We start from the raw sequence: 16,053 nt of genomic DNA on the forward strand, positions 1-16,053 counted from the left end.
TCCACACAAATAAGACAAAAATACATGAATGAGAACGCTGTTTAAATTGCCTGACCACGCAGAGAATCTCCCCTTGTTTCACACAGGATTCAAAGGATACCCCCAAATGACAGACATGCAGTAAGTGGGCCACCTGGGAATGTTTGACATATTAGGTGTAGACATTAATTCTCCAGACATACTGTACATGCAACCCCAGAAGTTATCATTAAGTCATTACAAGATTGATATAACACCAACAATTACTCCAAGTAAATCATTTATTTCAAAAAATGTGGTCTAAATGCATTTAGCCCAAACTAATACCTTATTAACTGTGCCAAATTGCAGTTAAGAGTAAACAGCATTGCTTTTACCTCAAATACTACCTAGGACTATGGGTACACATGTACAAATTTACAGACAAGTAATTTTATATTGTTTTCTAATGAGAATCTCTTTCCACAGGTACCTCAATTCAGCCGTTCTGAAAGGCATACTCTGAACTCATGATCCACAGTCTTATTAGTAACTTAGTAAAGACTGAAACAGGTAAGTACTGAGTTGCATAAAACTAAGGCCAATACATCAATCCAATTTATAGCTATCTGCTATTGCAATAAGCCAGGTATATAGTGGCAAGGATTTTAAAACATAACATGGTGGGAAGATGGTAAAGGGGGGCAAAGATGTCCTTTGTTGTGGGGCGTGGGCTGGAAGCGGTGGGTTGCTACGTGGTCAGCTGGATCTTTTTGGAGTGGTGGTGGGCTACTACGGCCCCCTTTACCACAGGGACGCCTGGTAGTTGAACTTGATCTTAAGCAGGTACTTCAGGTTCACTTGTGCCACGTCATGCATAATGTATCTGGAGGAGAGGTTAAGGGAAATAGGGACTAGGGAGTACAGTACGGGGGAATAGCATAAAATTAAACGCAAGTTACATTCCTGGAGCAAAAAACACATTTAAGTCTTGACAATACGACATGTCAACTCAGCAACAAAAAAAAAAAATCCCTTTTCAGGACCCTGTCTTTCAAAGATAATTCATAAAAATCCAAATAACTTCACTGTAAAGGGTTCAAACACTGTTTCCCATGCTTGTTCAAGGAACCATAAGCAATTAATGAACATGCACCTGTGGAAAGGTCATTAAGACACTAACAGCTTACAGACGGTAGGCAATTAAGGTCACAGTTATGAAAACTTAGGACACTAAAGAGGCCTTTCTACTGACTCTGAAAAACACCAAAAGAAAGATGCCCAGGTTCCCTGCTCATCTGCGTGAACGTGCCTTAGGCATGCTGCAAGGAGGCATGAGGACTGCAGATGTGAGATGTCTAAGACAGAGCTACAGGGAGAAAGGACGGACAGCTGATAGTCTTCGCAGTGGCAGACCACGTGTAACACCTGCACAGGATCAGTACATCACACCTGAGGGACAGGTACAGGATGGCAACAACTGCCCGAGTTAGACCAGGAACGCACAATCCATCCATGAGTGCTCAGACTGTCCGCAATAGACAGAGGCTGAACTGAGGGCTTGTAAGCCTGTTGTAAGGCAGATCCTCACCAGACATCACTGGCAACAACGTCGCCTATGGGCACAAACCCACCGTCGCTGGACCAGACAGGACTGGCAAAAAGTGCTCTTCTCTGACGAGTCGAGGTTGTCTCACCAGGGGTGATGGTCGGATTCACGTTTACCGTCGAAGGAATGAGCGTTACACCGAGGCCTGTACTCTGGAGTGGGATTGAGTTGGAGGTGGAGGGTCCGTCATGGTCTGGGGCGGTGTGTCACAGCATCATCGGACTGAGCTTGTCATTGTAGGCAATCTCAATGCTGTGCGTTACAGGTTAGACATCCTCCTCCCTCATGTGGTACCCTTCCTGCAGGCTCATCCTGACATGACCCTCCAGCATGACAATGCCACTAGCCGTACTGCTCGTTCTGTGCGTGATTTCAGTGTTCTACCATGGCCAGCGAAGAGCCCAGATCTCAATCCTATTGAGCACATCTGGGACCTGTTGGATCGGAGGGTGAGGGCTCGGGCCATTCCCCCGAGAAATGTCCGGGAACTTGCAGGTGCCTTGGTGGAAGAGTGGGGTAACATCTCACAGCAAGAACTGGCAAATCTGGTGCGGTCCATGAGGAGATACACCAGATATTGACTGTTACTCTATACAGACACCTGTTAGTCAGGCTTATTGAGGTAGTATGTACATGTAGGTATCGTTAAAGTGACTGTGCATATATGATGAACAGAGTAGCAGAAGTGTAAAAAGAGGGGTTGGCGGGTGGCACACAATGCAAATAGTCCGGGTAGCCATTTGATTACCTGTTCAGAAGTCTTATGGCTTGGGGGTAAAAACTGTTGAAAATACTTTTTGTCCTAGACTTGGCACTCCGGTAGTAGAGAGGCAATAGAGGAGTGATTGAAACCTTGTAGTGCATGCCCCCAACGAATTGAGGCTGTTCTGTTGCAACTCATTAGAAAGGTGTTCTCAATGTTTTGTACATTCAGTGTTTATGGATGATTTATAAAGCCAGGCACATTTAACAGTTAGGCTATTGATTATAGACCTATTTAAGTTGGGGTTTCACTCGCATCAATTTTCTTAGACAGTTAAGGCAAGGGATGTTTCCTCATCTCCTCACTCCACTGCTGCCTCAACCACATTGTTCCCAACACCAATATGCCGGTTAACTTTGCTATAATGCACATGCGAGAGAAAGCACATTTGTTCCAAAATAATATATTTATTAGTGTTGCACAATCATTTTTTTCATAATATATCCATGTACATTTTCAGTATCATGTCCTAGAGTGGACTGTGCCATCCCTGTGGCCCCCGCAATGGATTAGTCCACTGAGGACGGTGCGAATCAGACGTGTCTTGTACACCATAAAAAAAATCTATTTGCGACTACTCAACTAAAGAAATCTCGGTCGACCAACAGCCATTCGCCAAAAACAATTGACCAAATGGGGTCAGGGAATACACAAAAAAAATCCAACCTATCCTTCTGACAATGTGTATGTATGTGTTCTTTGTTACTGTAAAGGTGAGCAAAAGTTGAATCCAACAACCCCTCCTGGTTGATTGGCTACTCACTCTTGGTACTGAGGCAAAGAGCAGCTCCTCCACAGCAGCCTTCAGCTCATCCTTGTTCTGTCTCAGCTTGCCAAAGATCAGCAGCTTCATCCCTGTCAGAGGTGTCTACAGGGGAGGAGAGCGAAGAAGGCATATAGACAGAATTAGAATGAGTATTTACATTTACATTTAAGTCATTTAGCAGACGCTCTTATCCAGAGCGACTTACAAATTGGTGCGTTCACCTTAAGACATCCAGTGGAACAGCCACTTTACAATAGTGCATCTAAATCTTTTAAGGGGGGGTGAGAAGGATTACTTTATCCTATCCTAGGTATTCCTGAAAGAGGTGGGGTTTCAGGTGTCTCCGGAAGGTGGTGATTGACTCCGCTGTCCTGGCGTCGTGAGGGAGTTTGTTCCACCATCGGCGTTCTGGATGAGTTGTAGGGGTTTAATGGCACAGGCAGGGAGCCCAGCCAACAGCGAGTTGCAGTAATCCAGACGGGAGATGACAAGTGCCTGGATTAGGACCTGCGCTGCTTCCTGTGTGAGGCAGGGTCGTACTCTGCGGATGTTGTAGAGCATGAACCTACAAGAACGGGCCACCGCCTTGATGTTAGTTGAGAACGACAGGGTGTTGTCCAGGATCACGCCAAGGTTCTTAGCGCTCTGGGAGGAGGACACAATGGAGTTGTCAACCGTGATGGCGAGATCATGGAACGGGCAGTCCTTCCCCGGGAGGAAGAGCAGCTCCGTCTTGCCGAGGTTCAGCTTGAGGTGGTGATCCGTCATCCACACTGATATGTCTGCCAGACATGCAGAGATGCGATTCGCCACCTGGTCATCAGAAGGGGGAAAGGAGAAGATTAATTGTGTGTCGTCTGCATAGCAATGATAGGAGAGACCATGTGAGGTTATGACAGAGCCAAGTGACTTGGTGTATAGCGAGAATAGGAGAGGGCCTAGAACAGAGCCCTGGGGGACGCCAGTGGTGAGAGCGCGTGGTGAGGAGACAGATTCTCGCCACGCCACCTGGTAGGAGCGACCTGTCAGGTAGGACGCAATCCAAGCGTGGGCCGCGCCTGAGATGCCCAACTCGGAGAGGGTGGAGAGGAGGATCTGATGGTTCACAGTATCGAAGGCAGCCGATAGGTCTAGAAGGATGAGAGCAGAGGAGAGAGAGTTAGCTTTAGCAGTGCGGAGGGCCTCCGTGATACAGAGAAGAGCAGTCTCAGTTGAATGACTAGTCTTGAAACCTGACTGATTTGGATCAAGAAGGTCATTCTGAGAGAGATAGCGGGAGAGCTGGCCAAGGACGGCACGTTCAAGAGTTTTGGAGAGAAAAGAAAGGGATACTGGTCTGTAGTTGTTGACATCGGAGGGATCGAGTGTAGGTTTTTTCAGAAGGGGTGCAACTCTCGCTCTCTTGAAGACAGAAGGGACGTAGCCAGCGGTCAGGGATGAGTTGATGAGCGAGGTGAGGTAAGGGAGAAGGTCTCCGGAAATGGTCTGGAGAAGAGAGGGGGATAGGGTCAAGCGGGCAGGTTGTTGGGCGGCCGGCCGTCACAAGACGCGAGATTTCATCTGGAGAGAGAGGGGAGAAAGAGGTCAGAGCACAGGGTAGGGCAGTGTGAGCAGAACCAGCGGTGTCGTTTGACTTAGCAAACGAGGATCGGATGTCGTCGACCTTCTTTTCAAAATGGTTGACGAAGTCATCTGCAGAGAGGGAGGAGGGGGGGGAGGATTCAGGAGGGAGGAGAAGGTGGCAAAGAGCTTCCTAGGGTTAGAGGCAGATGCTTGGAATTTAGAGTGGTAGAAAGTGGCTTTAGCAGCAGAGACAGAAGAGGAAAATGTAGAGAGGAGGGAGTGAAAGGATGCCAGGTCCGCAGGGAGGCGAGTTTTCCTCCATTTCCGCTCGGCTGCCCGGAGCCCTGTTCTGTGAGCTCGCAATGAGTCGTCGAGCCACGGAGCAGGGAGGGGAGGACCGAGCCGGCCTGGAGGATAGGGGACATAGAGAGTCAAGGGATGCAGAAAGGGAGAGAGAGGGTTGAGGAGGCAGAATCAGGAGATAGGTTGGAGAAGGTTTGAGCAGAGGGAAGAGATGATAGGATGGAAGAGGAGAGAGTAGCGGGGGAGAGAGAGCGAAGGTTGGGACGGCGCGATACCATCCGAGTAGGGGCAGTGTGGGAAGTGTTGGATGAGAGCGAGAGGGAAAAGGATACAAGGTAGTGGTCGGAGACTTGGAGGGGAGTTGCAGTGAGGTTAGTGGAAGAACAGCATCTAGTAAAGATGAGGTCGAGCGTATTGCCTGCCTTGTGAGTAGGGGGAAGGTGAGAGGGTGAGGTCAAAAGAGGAGAGGAGTGGAAAGAAGGAGGCAGAGAGGAATGAGTCAAAGGTAGACGTGGGGAGGTTAAAGTCGCCCAGAACTGTGAGAGGTGAGCCGTCCTCAGGAAAGGAGCTTATCAAGGCATCAAGCTCATTGATGAACTCTCCGAGGGAACCTGGAGGGCGATAAATGATAAGGATGTTAAGCTTGAAAGGGCTGGTAACTGTGACAGCATGGAATTCAAAGGAGGCGATAGACAGATGGGTAAGGGGAGAAAGAGAGAATGACCACTTGGGAGAGATGAGGATCCCGGTGCCACCACCCCGCTGACCAGAAGCTCTCGGGTGTGCGAGAACACGTGGGCGGACGAAGAGAGAGCAGTAGGAGTAGCAGTGTTATCTGTGGTGATCCATGTTTCCGTCAGTGCCAAGAAGTCGAGGGACTGGAGGGAGGCATAGGCTGAGATGAACTCTGCCTTGTTGGCTGCAGATCGGCAGTTCCAGAGGCTACCGGAGACCTGGAACTCCACGTGGGTCGTGCGCGCTGGGACCACGAGATTAGAGTGGCCGCGGCCACGCGGTGTGGAGCGTTTGTATGGTCTGTGCAGAGAGGAGAGAACAGGGATAGACAGACACATAGTTGACAGGCTACAGAAGAGGCTACGCTAATGCAAAGGAGATTGGAATGACAAGTGGACTACACGTCTCGAATGTTCAGAAAGTTAAGCTTACGTAGCAGGAATCTTATTGACTAAAATAATTGAAATGATACATTACTGCTGAAGTAGGCTAGCTGGCAGTGGCTGCGTTGTTGTTGTTCTCTCTCTCTATAGTGCTGTTTCTTGTATTATGGTCTCTTGTTTCTTTAGAGGTTTCACTTTGTTGTCCTTTTTCTTCTGTCCTTATTTTGTCTTCCTTTCTTCTGTTAACTAGATATTTTTTGTTGTTATTATTTGTAAGCTAGCTAGCTTCTTCCAGGAGAGTCCCTAGCAACTGCTTAGCAACAAGTAAACAATTCAGCTAGCAATTCAGCTAGCTAAGATAACTGTACAATTTTATGAAAAATAGTTACTTCTTCAAAAGCCTGTCTTTTTGGTTTGTTCCTTGTTTTGTCTTCTATTGAGTCTTGCAGTTTTCTCTTGATTTTTTCGATGTACTTCACTCTAAAAAAACATTTAAATCTCAATATATACAGGAGCTCATTTTTCAGCAGCTGCTCAATTTAGAACTCCGGAACACAAAAGTAGAATGGACATTAGAAAACTATGAATGGGGCTGGTCATGTTATAGCATCAAACTGAGCAACAAGAATCACTAAACTAGAGAAGCAAAATAGAGTAAAATAAACTTCCTTTTACTCAAAATGGTATTCTCCATTTCAGCAAGGTTCATCAGAGCAATGAGGAGACAACTCCAGTCATTCGCCAGTTCTCTCACTGTCTGCACCCCATTCACCTACTGGTTCCTCCTCACCTGCAGAGACTCCCTCAGAGGGGGTTACTGAGAGCACTGGGATTGGGGGCGGCTGCAGAGGAAAAGGGGGGAGGGGCAGGTGCCACCTTGGGGAACACCCGGTCCTGTCTCTTGAACTTCTTGAGGAAAGGAAGCTCATGGAACTCCTGGGGGTGGATAGATTAGAGGAGATGTTAGCGTGTGGAATTCAAATGAGCATTCAGTGAGTTATATCTGAGATCTGTGTCGTATTCATTTGGCATGACACAGAAAGAAAAAAAACAGTCTGAAACAGAGAGGGACTATCTGATCTTGTCCAATTAGAAACACCAGTTTTGGTTCTGTTGCAAATAATTGCTTCGTTTTGCCCTAATGAACACAACCCAGATGAACATCAAGCTCTATAAGCAGCTCTACAGATAGACACTGACCCTAGAGAAGGAGACATACCTTTGGGGTGACCCAGTCCTTGCGGTTGGGCAGCTGGGTCTTGAACACACAATTGGTCCAGGCAGAGATGTCCCCAGTGCAGTCTTGAACATGAGACACAGAAACAGACATGAAGATATAAAGAAAAAGACAGCTAATGAGACACACAATGAGCCTCCTTACATTGGATTCTCCACAGGGCACTTCCTGTCCGATGGCTATGAACAGCTCCTTCATGTCATTAGTGGAACAGAACTGCCTAAGCTTGTACCTGATGACCCAGATCAGCTGGCACTGCTCCTGTACACACACACACTCAGACAGAGGTATTAAGAAAACAATTAGCTAAACATATGGGCATATTGAGCAAGTGACATTTGTATACACACATACAAAATCACAACAATGTTAATCATTTACATTACATTTACATTTAAGTCATTTAGCAGACGCTCTTATCCAGAGCGACTTACAAATTGGTGCGTTCACCTTAAGACATCCAGTGGAACAGCCACTTTACAATAGTGCATCTAAATCTTTTAAGGGGGGGGGTGAGAAGGATTACTTTATCCTATCCTAGGTATTCCTGAAAGAGGTGGGGTTTCAGGTGTCTCCGGAAGGTGGTGATTGACTCCGCTGTCCTGGCGTCGTGAGGGAGTTTGTTTCACCATTGGGGGGCCAGAGCAGCGAACAGTTTTGACTGGGCTGCGCGGGAACTGTACTTCCTCAGTGGTAGGGAGGCGAGCAGGCCAGAGGTGGATGAACGCAGTGCCCTTGTTTGGGTGTAGGGCCTGATCAGAGCCTGGAGGTACTGAGGTGCCGTTCCCCTCACAGCTCCGTAGGCAAGCACCATGGTCTTGTAGCGGATGCGAGCTTCAACTGGAAGCCAGTGGAGAGAGCGGAGGAGCGGGGTGACGTGAGAGAACTTGGGAAGGTTGAACACCAGACGGGCTGCGGCGTTCTGGATGAGTTGTAGGGGTTTAATGGCACAGGCAGGGAGCCCAGCCAACAGCGAGTTGCAGTAATCCAGACGGGAGATGACAAGTGCCTGGATTAGGACCTGCGCTGCTTCCTGTGTGAGGCAGGGTCGTACTCTGCGGATGTTGTAGAGCATGAACCTACAAGAACGGGCCACCGCCTTGATGTTAGTTGAGAACGACAGGGTGTTGTCCAGGATCACGCCAAGGTTCTTAGCGCTCTGGGAGGAGGACACAATGGAGTTGTCAACCGTGATGGCGAGATCATGGAATGGGCAGTCCTTCCCCGGGAGGAAGAGCAGCTCCGTCTTGCCGAGGTTCAGCTTGAGGTGGTGATCCGTCATCCACAATGATATGTCTGCCAGACATGCAGAGATGCGATTCGCCACCTGGTCATCAATCATTAATCATTTCATAAAGTAATAAAATATGAATGTATAGGCATTTCTGCAAAAAATATATGTTTAGATCTGAGTGAACCTTCATCTGCAGCTCCACTTTCTTCTTCTTCTGCTGCTGCTGCTTATTCTTGGATGCCCCCTCTATTTACTTTGTCAGCCTTCCTCTCCCTGAGGGAAAAATAGGGGAGAGAAGTTAACCGTTTACATTCTCTATGACCAATTGAGCCACCAAAGTAAAACATTTACAAACATAATTCTGTAATTCACCCTTCAAGAGAAAGTTTTGCTGTGAAGGAAGTTGACAGGCACAAATTCCCCATTAACTTTGTACATGAGGCCAGTTGGGAGCAGAGCTATATCCAAGGTAAGTCAAACATCAGGGAGATTAATTAGTGTACCGACACCTGGTGGGGAAAAAAAGGTTCAATCAAATGAACTGCTAGAGTATCAGGGACACCGCTCCTGACTTATGTACAATCCAGTAAAGTTAAAGTTCGTAGACAATAGACTCCGTCTTTAATTACATCACCAAACAAAGCCTCACCCTTCAGATTTAATGGCAGGCAGCCTCATCTTGAGCTCCTTCCCCTGAGTGTGTTGAAGCCTTTGAGCTGGGCAGCGCTGTACTCCGCTTTGAAGCCCCACGAAGCAGGCCGTATGGTACCAGCGGTCTATCAACCCAAGCTGGGGCTTCTCTGGGTCCCCGATCTTGTTAAACACACAGATTTAGTCCTGGAGCACAGAGGTGTTAGGGCTGTTATGATAGTGTCAATTTGGGTTTATGTAGGGTAGCTATTCATGCATTTATGGAAATTGACAATCTATTCTTAAACCTTTTTTCACATTGAACAGATGTTAAAGAATAGATGTAGGGGAACTTCATTTTGCAGCCAGGTGTATATCAGATAATGAACAGATGTAAATAATGGCTTCTAAACTTTTCATTTTTTTTCCACACTCTTTGCACGTGCTGCTGTTGAACTTGGCATACTCCACTGCAAAGTCTTCTCTCCTTCTGCCCCACTCTTTGCGTCAACTTTTCCCGTGTTATTTGACCTTCGACTTCCAGTCAATGCGCATTAACTTTTTTTGAGTGTGCCTTTTCAATTGCATCACAGGGATACAGATGACTACATGCTGGGGGAAAGGTTAACGGTTAGAAGTTAAAGCCTGACCTCCTGTGGCTCCCCCAGTCTCGATGGCCTTCTTGACCTTCTCCTAAGCGCAGGTCAGAGAACCCAGCGATGTCCGCATGAGACTGGGCGGCCGCTCGCAAACAGAAGCAGGATAAGTGTTGACAGGGGCCACCTTACCGTCAAACATGGGTGACTTGGGAAAAAAAAAAAGAGGGTCAGGGTGGGTTGAGTAGAATCACACCTGAGGGAACCACCACTATACTGTACATATAGTCAAGGTTTTAGGCAAATATGACAACAAAAAACTGTCACCAGCAAGCACATATCAAATCAAAGTGTATTTGTCCCATGCACCAAATACAACAGGTAGATGTTACAGTAAAATGTTTACTTACAGGCCCTAACCAATCAATTTTCAATAGATAAGTGAACAGATAAGTAAAGAAATAAAAGGAACAGTAAAAAATACCAGTAGCGAGGCTATATACAGGCACCGGTTAGTCAGGCTGATTGAGGTAGTATGTACATGTAGATATGGTTAAAGTAACTATGCATATATGATGAACAGAGAGTAGCAGTATCATAAAAGAGTGGTTGGCGGGTGGCGGGACACAATGCAGATAGTCCGGTTAGCCAATGTGCCGGTTAGTCAAGCTAATTGAGGTAGTATGTACATGAATGTATAGTTAAAGTGACTATGCATATGATAAACAGAGTAGCAGCAGCATTTTAGAGGGGTTGGGGGGGGCAATGCAAATAGTCCAGGTAGCCTTATGGCTTGGGGGTAAAAAAAAAAAAAAAAACTGTTGCCATGCGGTAGTAGAGAGAACAGTCTATGGGCCTTCCTCTGACACCGCCTGGTGTAGAGGTCCTGGATGGCAGGCAGCTTAGCCCCAGTGATGTACTGGACTGTTCGCATTACCCTCTGTAGTGCCTTGCGGTCGTAGGTCGAGCAATTGCCATACCAGGCAGTAATGCAACCAGTTGCAGCTGTAGAACCTTTTGAGGATCTGAGGACCCATGCCAAATCTTTAGTTTCCTGAGGGTGAATAGGCTTTGTTGTGCCCTCTTCACGACTGTCTTGGTGTGTTTGGACCATTTGAATTTGTTGGTGATGTGGACACCAAGGAACTTGAAGCTCTGCAACAAACACTTGCAATTTTAGCTTCTCGTTACACTTGTGAAGTGTAAACATTGGCCCATGTAAAATTCTTGCCACAATTCACACAAGTCTCAGGAATTGTATAGGTTAACTAAAATGTCATTATGACAAATAGTAATGTATTAGACTACATTTTCCCTTAGCTAATTTGTAAATGGGTCAAGGTGACAATGGTACCTGACGTCAAATTCCTTGGAAGGGCCTATAGGAAAGCAAATTAATGCATCAAGATCACTTCACAATTGATGGCAATCTGAAGAAATACTAATTGAGTGATTTTCGGTAAAGAAAATAACGTTAGCTAGGAATATGCCGCTACATGCGTTAAGGAATCAACATGCTGTCACATGAAATCCTTCAGAAGCCATTTAAACGCTACTGAGGGCTTATCGACAAAAACATTCTGTATTCGTAAAGGAAATCCACAACATATCAATAATGGGCTGTTTAGCGCAGAATCAACATCATAACCATATATAAGGGTTTTATACGGTTACATTTCTGCAGTTTTCGCCGAATGAAAAAGATGCTCCACGTTACCTGCACCATGACAGCCATTCGCAGCGAATCCTTTGCAATGGTTTCTTGGCATTTCTTGTAAAGATGCATGTCCACTTTTGCTACGTAACACTTGTCGTCTTGAGCATATGCCATTTCTGTATTGTTTTGATTTAGAATGAGGTTGATTGACTGACGTCACTTCAAAACTGTCCTAGCAGTAGCCACAATCACAAGGTAGTTCTTCTTTGAAATAAAGTCATTCGCACCAATTATATGTGCATATCCTGCCACTTACTGTACAGGTGGATAAGGATCCAAAAAGTAGAAAAAAATCCATCTATAAAACAAATAACAAATTCCATACAAACTGTCAGCAACAAAATGTTAATCAACCAGCTGATCTGTTTTGATCAGGTCCTTACCCAGGCTCAGAAGGATCCTGTGATGGCGAGACATTTCCAGGCGACAGTAGTCCTCAAAGTTCAACCTTTAAGTCTAGGAAGCCCAAAAACGTCTCGGCTGCAGATATGATCGCTATGTGCAGTTTTATTTGACTGTCTCCACAGAGTCATGTGGTTATAAAGCAGAGCAATGCTTCTTAAACCTGTCCTCTCTTACTCTTATTATTTGGCATCACTCACCAGCCGACAGGAGCTGAGTGAACACAACACATCCCATGCACAATCACTCACTTGTCACTATTATCCCTGTACACCACTGCCTTTTATCTCGGTTGCCCGTTTGGTAAACCTCAGTACAAAAAAAGGCAGACAACTGGGTTGCTTGCCACTAAACAACATCCTTTTAATATATACATTTACAATATGGTACCATTTATCTCAATAAAAATAGTGGAAAATAGCATTCCCATTGAAAAAGTTATTTTCTCATACCCACTCCCTAATGAAATAACAAACACTGAACAAACTATCAAAAACTCATGACGCTAATATGGCTAGTGCAGACAGGCAACTAAACATAGAATAAGAACCCACAAACTACCCAAGGAATATGGCTACCTAAATATGGTCCCCAATCAGAGACAACGATAAACAGCTGCTTCTGATTGAGAACCAATCTAGGCAACCATAGACATATAAACACCTAGACTTCCATTAACCCCTAGACATACAAAAAACCCTAGACAATACAAAAACTATACAAACCACCCTCGTCACACCCTGACCTAACCAAAATAATAAAGAAAACAAAGATAACTAAGGTCAGGGCGTGACACTATCTTAATGACTACCCTCCACTCCTCTTTCTATTCTGGTTTGAGATCGTTTGCGCTGTTCTGTGAAGGGAGTAGTACACAGCGTTGTACGAGATCTTCAGTTTCTTGGCAGTTTCTCGCATGGAATAGCCTTCATTTCTCAGAACAAGAATAGACTGACGAGTTTCAGAAGAAAGTTATTCGTTTCTGGCCATTTTGAGCCTGTAATCGAACCCACAAATGCTGATGCTCCAGATAATCAACTAGTCTAAAAAGGACAGTTGTATTGCTTCTTTAAGCGTTTTCTAATGATCAACTAGCCTTTTAAAATTATAAACTTGGATTAGCTAACACAACGTACCATTGGAACACAGGAGTGATGGTTACCGATAATGGGCCTCTCTCTGTATACCGATGTAGATATTACATTACAAATAGGCCGTTTCCAGCTACAATAGTAATTTACAACATTAACAAAGTCTACACTGTATTTCTGATCGATTTGATGTTATGCTTTTCTTTCAAAAACAAGGACATTTCTAAGTGACCCCAAACTTTTGAACGGTAGTGTAAATATGTGGATGAGCAATGTCAGAGCGGCATAGACTAAGATACAGTAGATAGTATAGAATACAATATATACATATGAGATGAGTAATGCAAGATATGTAAATATCATTAAAGTGACTAGCGTTCCATTTATTAAAGTAGCCAGTGATTTCAAGTCTATGTATATAGGCAGCTGCCTCTAATGTGCTAGTGGTGGCTAATTAACAGTCTGATGGCCTTGAGATAGAAACATTTTTTTCGGTCTCTCTGTCCCAGCTTTGATGCAGCTGTTCAGACCAAGCCTTCTGGGTAATAGTGGAGTGAAGAGGCAGTGGCTCGGTTGGTTGTTGTCCTCAATGATGTTTTTGGCCTTCCTGTGACATTGGGTGCTGTAGGTGTCCTGGAGGGCAAGTAGTTTGCCCCCGGTGATGCGGACCGCACCACCCTCTGGAGAGCCTTGTGGTTGCGGGATGTGCAGTTGCCTTACCAGGCAGTGATACAGTCCGACAGGATGCCCTCAAATGTGCATCTGTAAAATATTGTAAGGGTTTTTGGTGCCTAGCCAAATTTATTCAGCCTCCTGAAGTAACTGGAATAAGTAACTGGAATAAGCAATTTCAAAAATGTGTCAAGTGCAGCATTTGGTTGCTCCTTATTACACACCACTGACCAGCAAATATTATTTTCATCTTGAAAACAGGAATCACTACAACACTTGTTGTATGACCGCTTATACACTATATTTGGCCCAGCCTTTGAAACTCTGTTTTTCCTAGGTATGGCAACTATATTGTGATCACTACATCCGATGGATATGGATACTGCTTTAGAGCAGATTTCTGCAGCATTAGTAAGGATGTGGTCAATACAAGTGAATGATTTAATTCCTGTACTGTTTGTAAATACCCTTGTAGGTTGGCTGATAAGCTGAACCAGGTTGCAGCCTCTGTTTACAGTGATGTTGAAGTTTTTTCTTGAGTGGCCAGCTTGATGAAAGCCAGTCAATGTGTGGTCACCCAGAAAATATACCTCCCTGTTGATATCACATACATTACCAAGTATTTCACACATATTATCCAGATACTGACTGTTAGCACTTGTTGGTCTATAGCAGCTTCCTACCAGAATCGGGTTCAGGTGAGGCAGGTGAACCTGTAGCCATATTACTTCAACACCATTTGACAGTGGTCAAAACCTGCTACTTTCACACTAAATAATGAAAGCAACTTCCATTACAAATTTCTCTGTAATGGGATAAAATCCATCACCAGATTCACAGGGAATACATTACAAGGAGTGGAGAAGCAATACTCCAAGCTGCAGGTTCATGCTACTTGTCAAACATAGAGAACTGATACTGTTTACTGGTTATTGGGGTGGAATTTGCAATGGGTGTGGGTGTCCGTTGTTGGGGTGGGATTGGCATTGGGTGTGGGGGTCCATTGTTGGGGTGGGATTGGCATTGGGTGTGGGGGTCCGTTGTTGGGGTGGGATTGGCATTGGGTGTGGGGGTCCGTGGGTGGGGTGGGGTTGGCATTGGGTTTGGGGGTCTGTGGGTGGGGTGGGATTGGCACTGGGTGTGGGGGTCTGTTGTTGGGGTGGGATTGGCATTGGGTGTTGGGGTCCGTGGGTGGCTTTTGATTATTATAATTTGTATTCCTCATGTCTTACTCATTGGTAGGAGGAAGTCTGGTCCACATCAGATGTTGGGTATTATATTTGTAGAATGTGGCCTGAATCCTATAAATTAAAATGGCAAATTTGGGTGCAAACAATTAGCTTAATATCTCCAAGATACAATTACATTTCAACAAAATACTGTTTCAGGAAAGCCAATCGTACCTGTTTCTAACTACAGAAATAATTTCAGAAGAATCTGAGAAGGTTCTTAGCGACTTTCTCCCTCTCCAAGCGAGCCCAGCTCTACAACGTGGGAGGCGGTGAAGAGAAGGATGGCTGAGTATCTGATGCGTGCTGAACAGATATCCAATCAACATCTGAGAAGAAACATGGGTCAAAGGTCAACACAGGCAGTGGTAAGTGGCTATAGACAATCTCTTTGGCTACTGATGCACCCTGATAGTCATTATTGTAAAATAAAATAAAATTTCTTCTCAATGACTTGCCTGGCTACATAAAGGTTATATCAAATCAATATTTTGTAAACGTCCATCTATCTCAGGCCCTGGGGGTACAGTGCTCCAACCCCATCAGCAGAGGGGGCCAGCAGAGTCCAGCCGGGGAGCTCAGGGCCTACAGGGTCATTGATAAGGTCAGTCTGGGGAGGAAGGAGTTTCTTTTAGCTCGGTGCAGATGAAGTCAAGAAGTCAATGAAAGGAAGCCACTTTAGACTATTGAGATAGTAAACCCTGTGGTTTCCTGTAGTCATCTCATCTCCTAGAAAGACTTTTGTGTTACCTGTTTTCACCTACTGTATCCAGGTCTTTAAATTCAGCTAGATTCAAGGCAACGAGAAGGGGAATGTAAGCCAGTGTGTAATACTAACCGTTGAAATGCAGTGTGTCTGTGTGTCAGTGAAGGAAGTGTGTGTGTTGTTAGGGGTGCCACAAGGTCAGTTTAGATTACTGGTCCTCTCAAACAGCTGTTGGCAAAGTGACTCCAGCACTGGAGCATGAAATGACTTGGCTGGCAGAGCAGACATTACACAACACAGAATCAATGGAGCTCAACACAGGCCAGTGCCACAGCTCTATGAACACAACCAACACACAAATAATATTGACACATTACAACACACAACATGTGCTACAGTGTTGTAGTTCTACACAAAACTAAATCCATACTATGTTTACGCACAACTCAGCAACACTAC

General features: G+C 45.3%; 1 pseudogene; it reads right to left on the minus strand.

Annotated features, from left to right (window-relative positions):
• Nucleotides 1-242: 242 nt before the first annotated feature.
• Nucleotides 243-11,599, minus strand: LOC135564237 (poly [ADP-ribose] polymerase 1-like; annotated as a pseudogene).
• Between the last annotated feature and the right edge of the window lie 4,454 nt (nucleotides 11,600-16,053).

Source organism: Oncorhynchus nerka, linkage group LG24, assembly GCF_034236695.1.
Source record: "Oncorhynchus nerka isolate Pitt River linkage group LG24, Oner_Uvic_2.0, whole genome shotgun sequence".
Classification (NCBI taxonomy): domain Eukaryota; kingdom Metazoa; phylum Chordata; class Actinopteri; order Salmoniformes; family Salmonidae; genus Oncorhynchus; species Oncorhynchus nerka.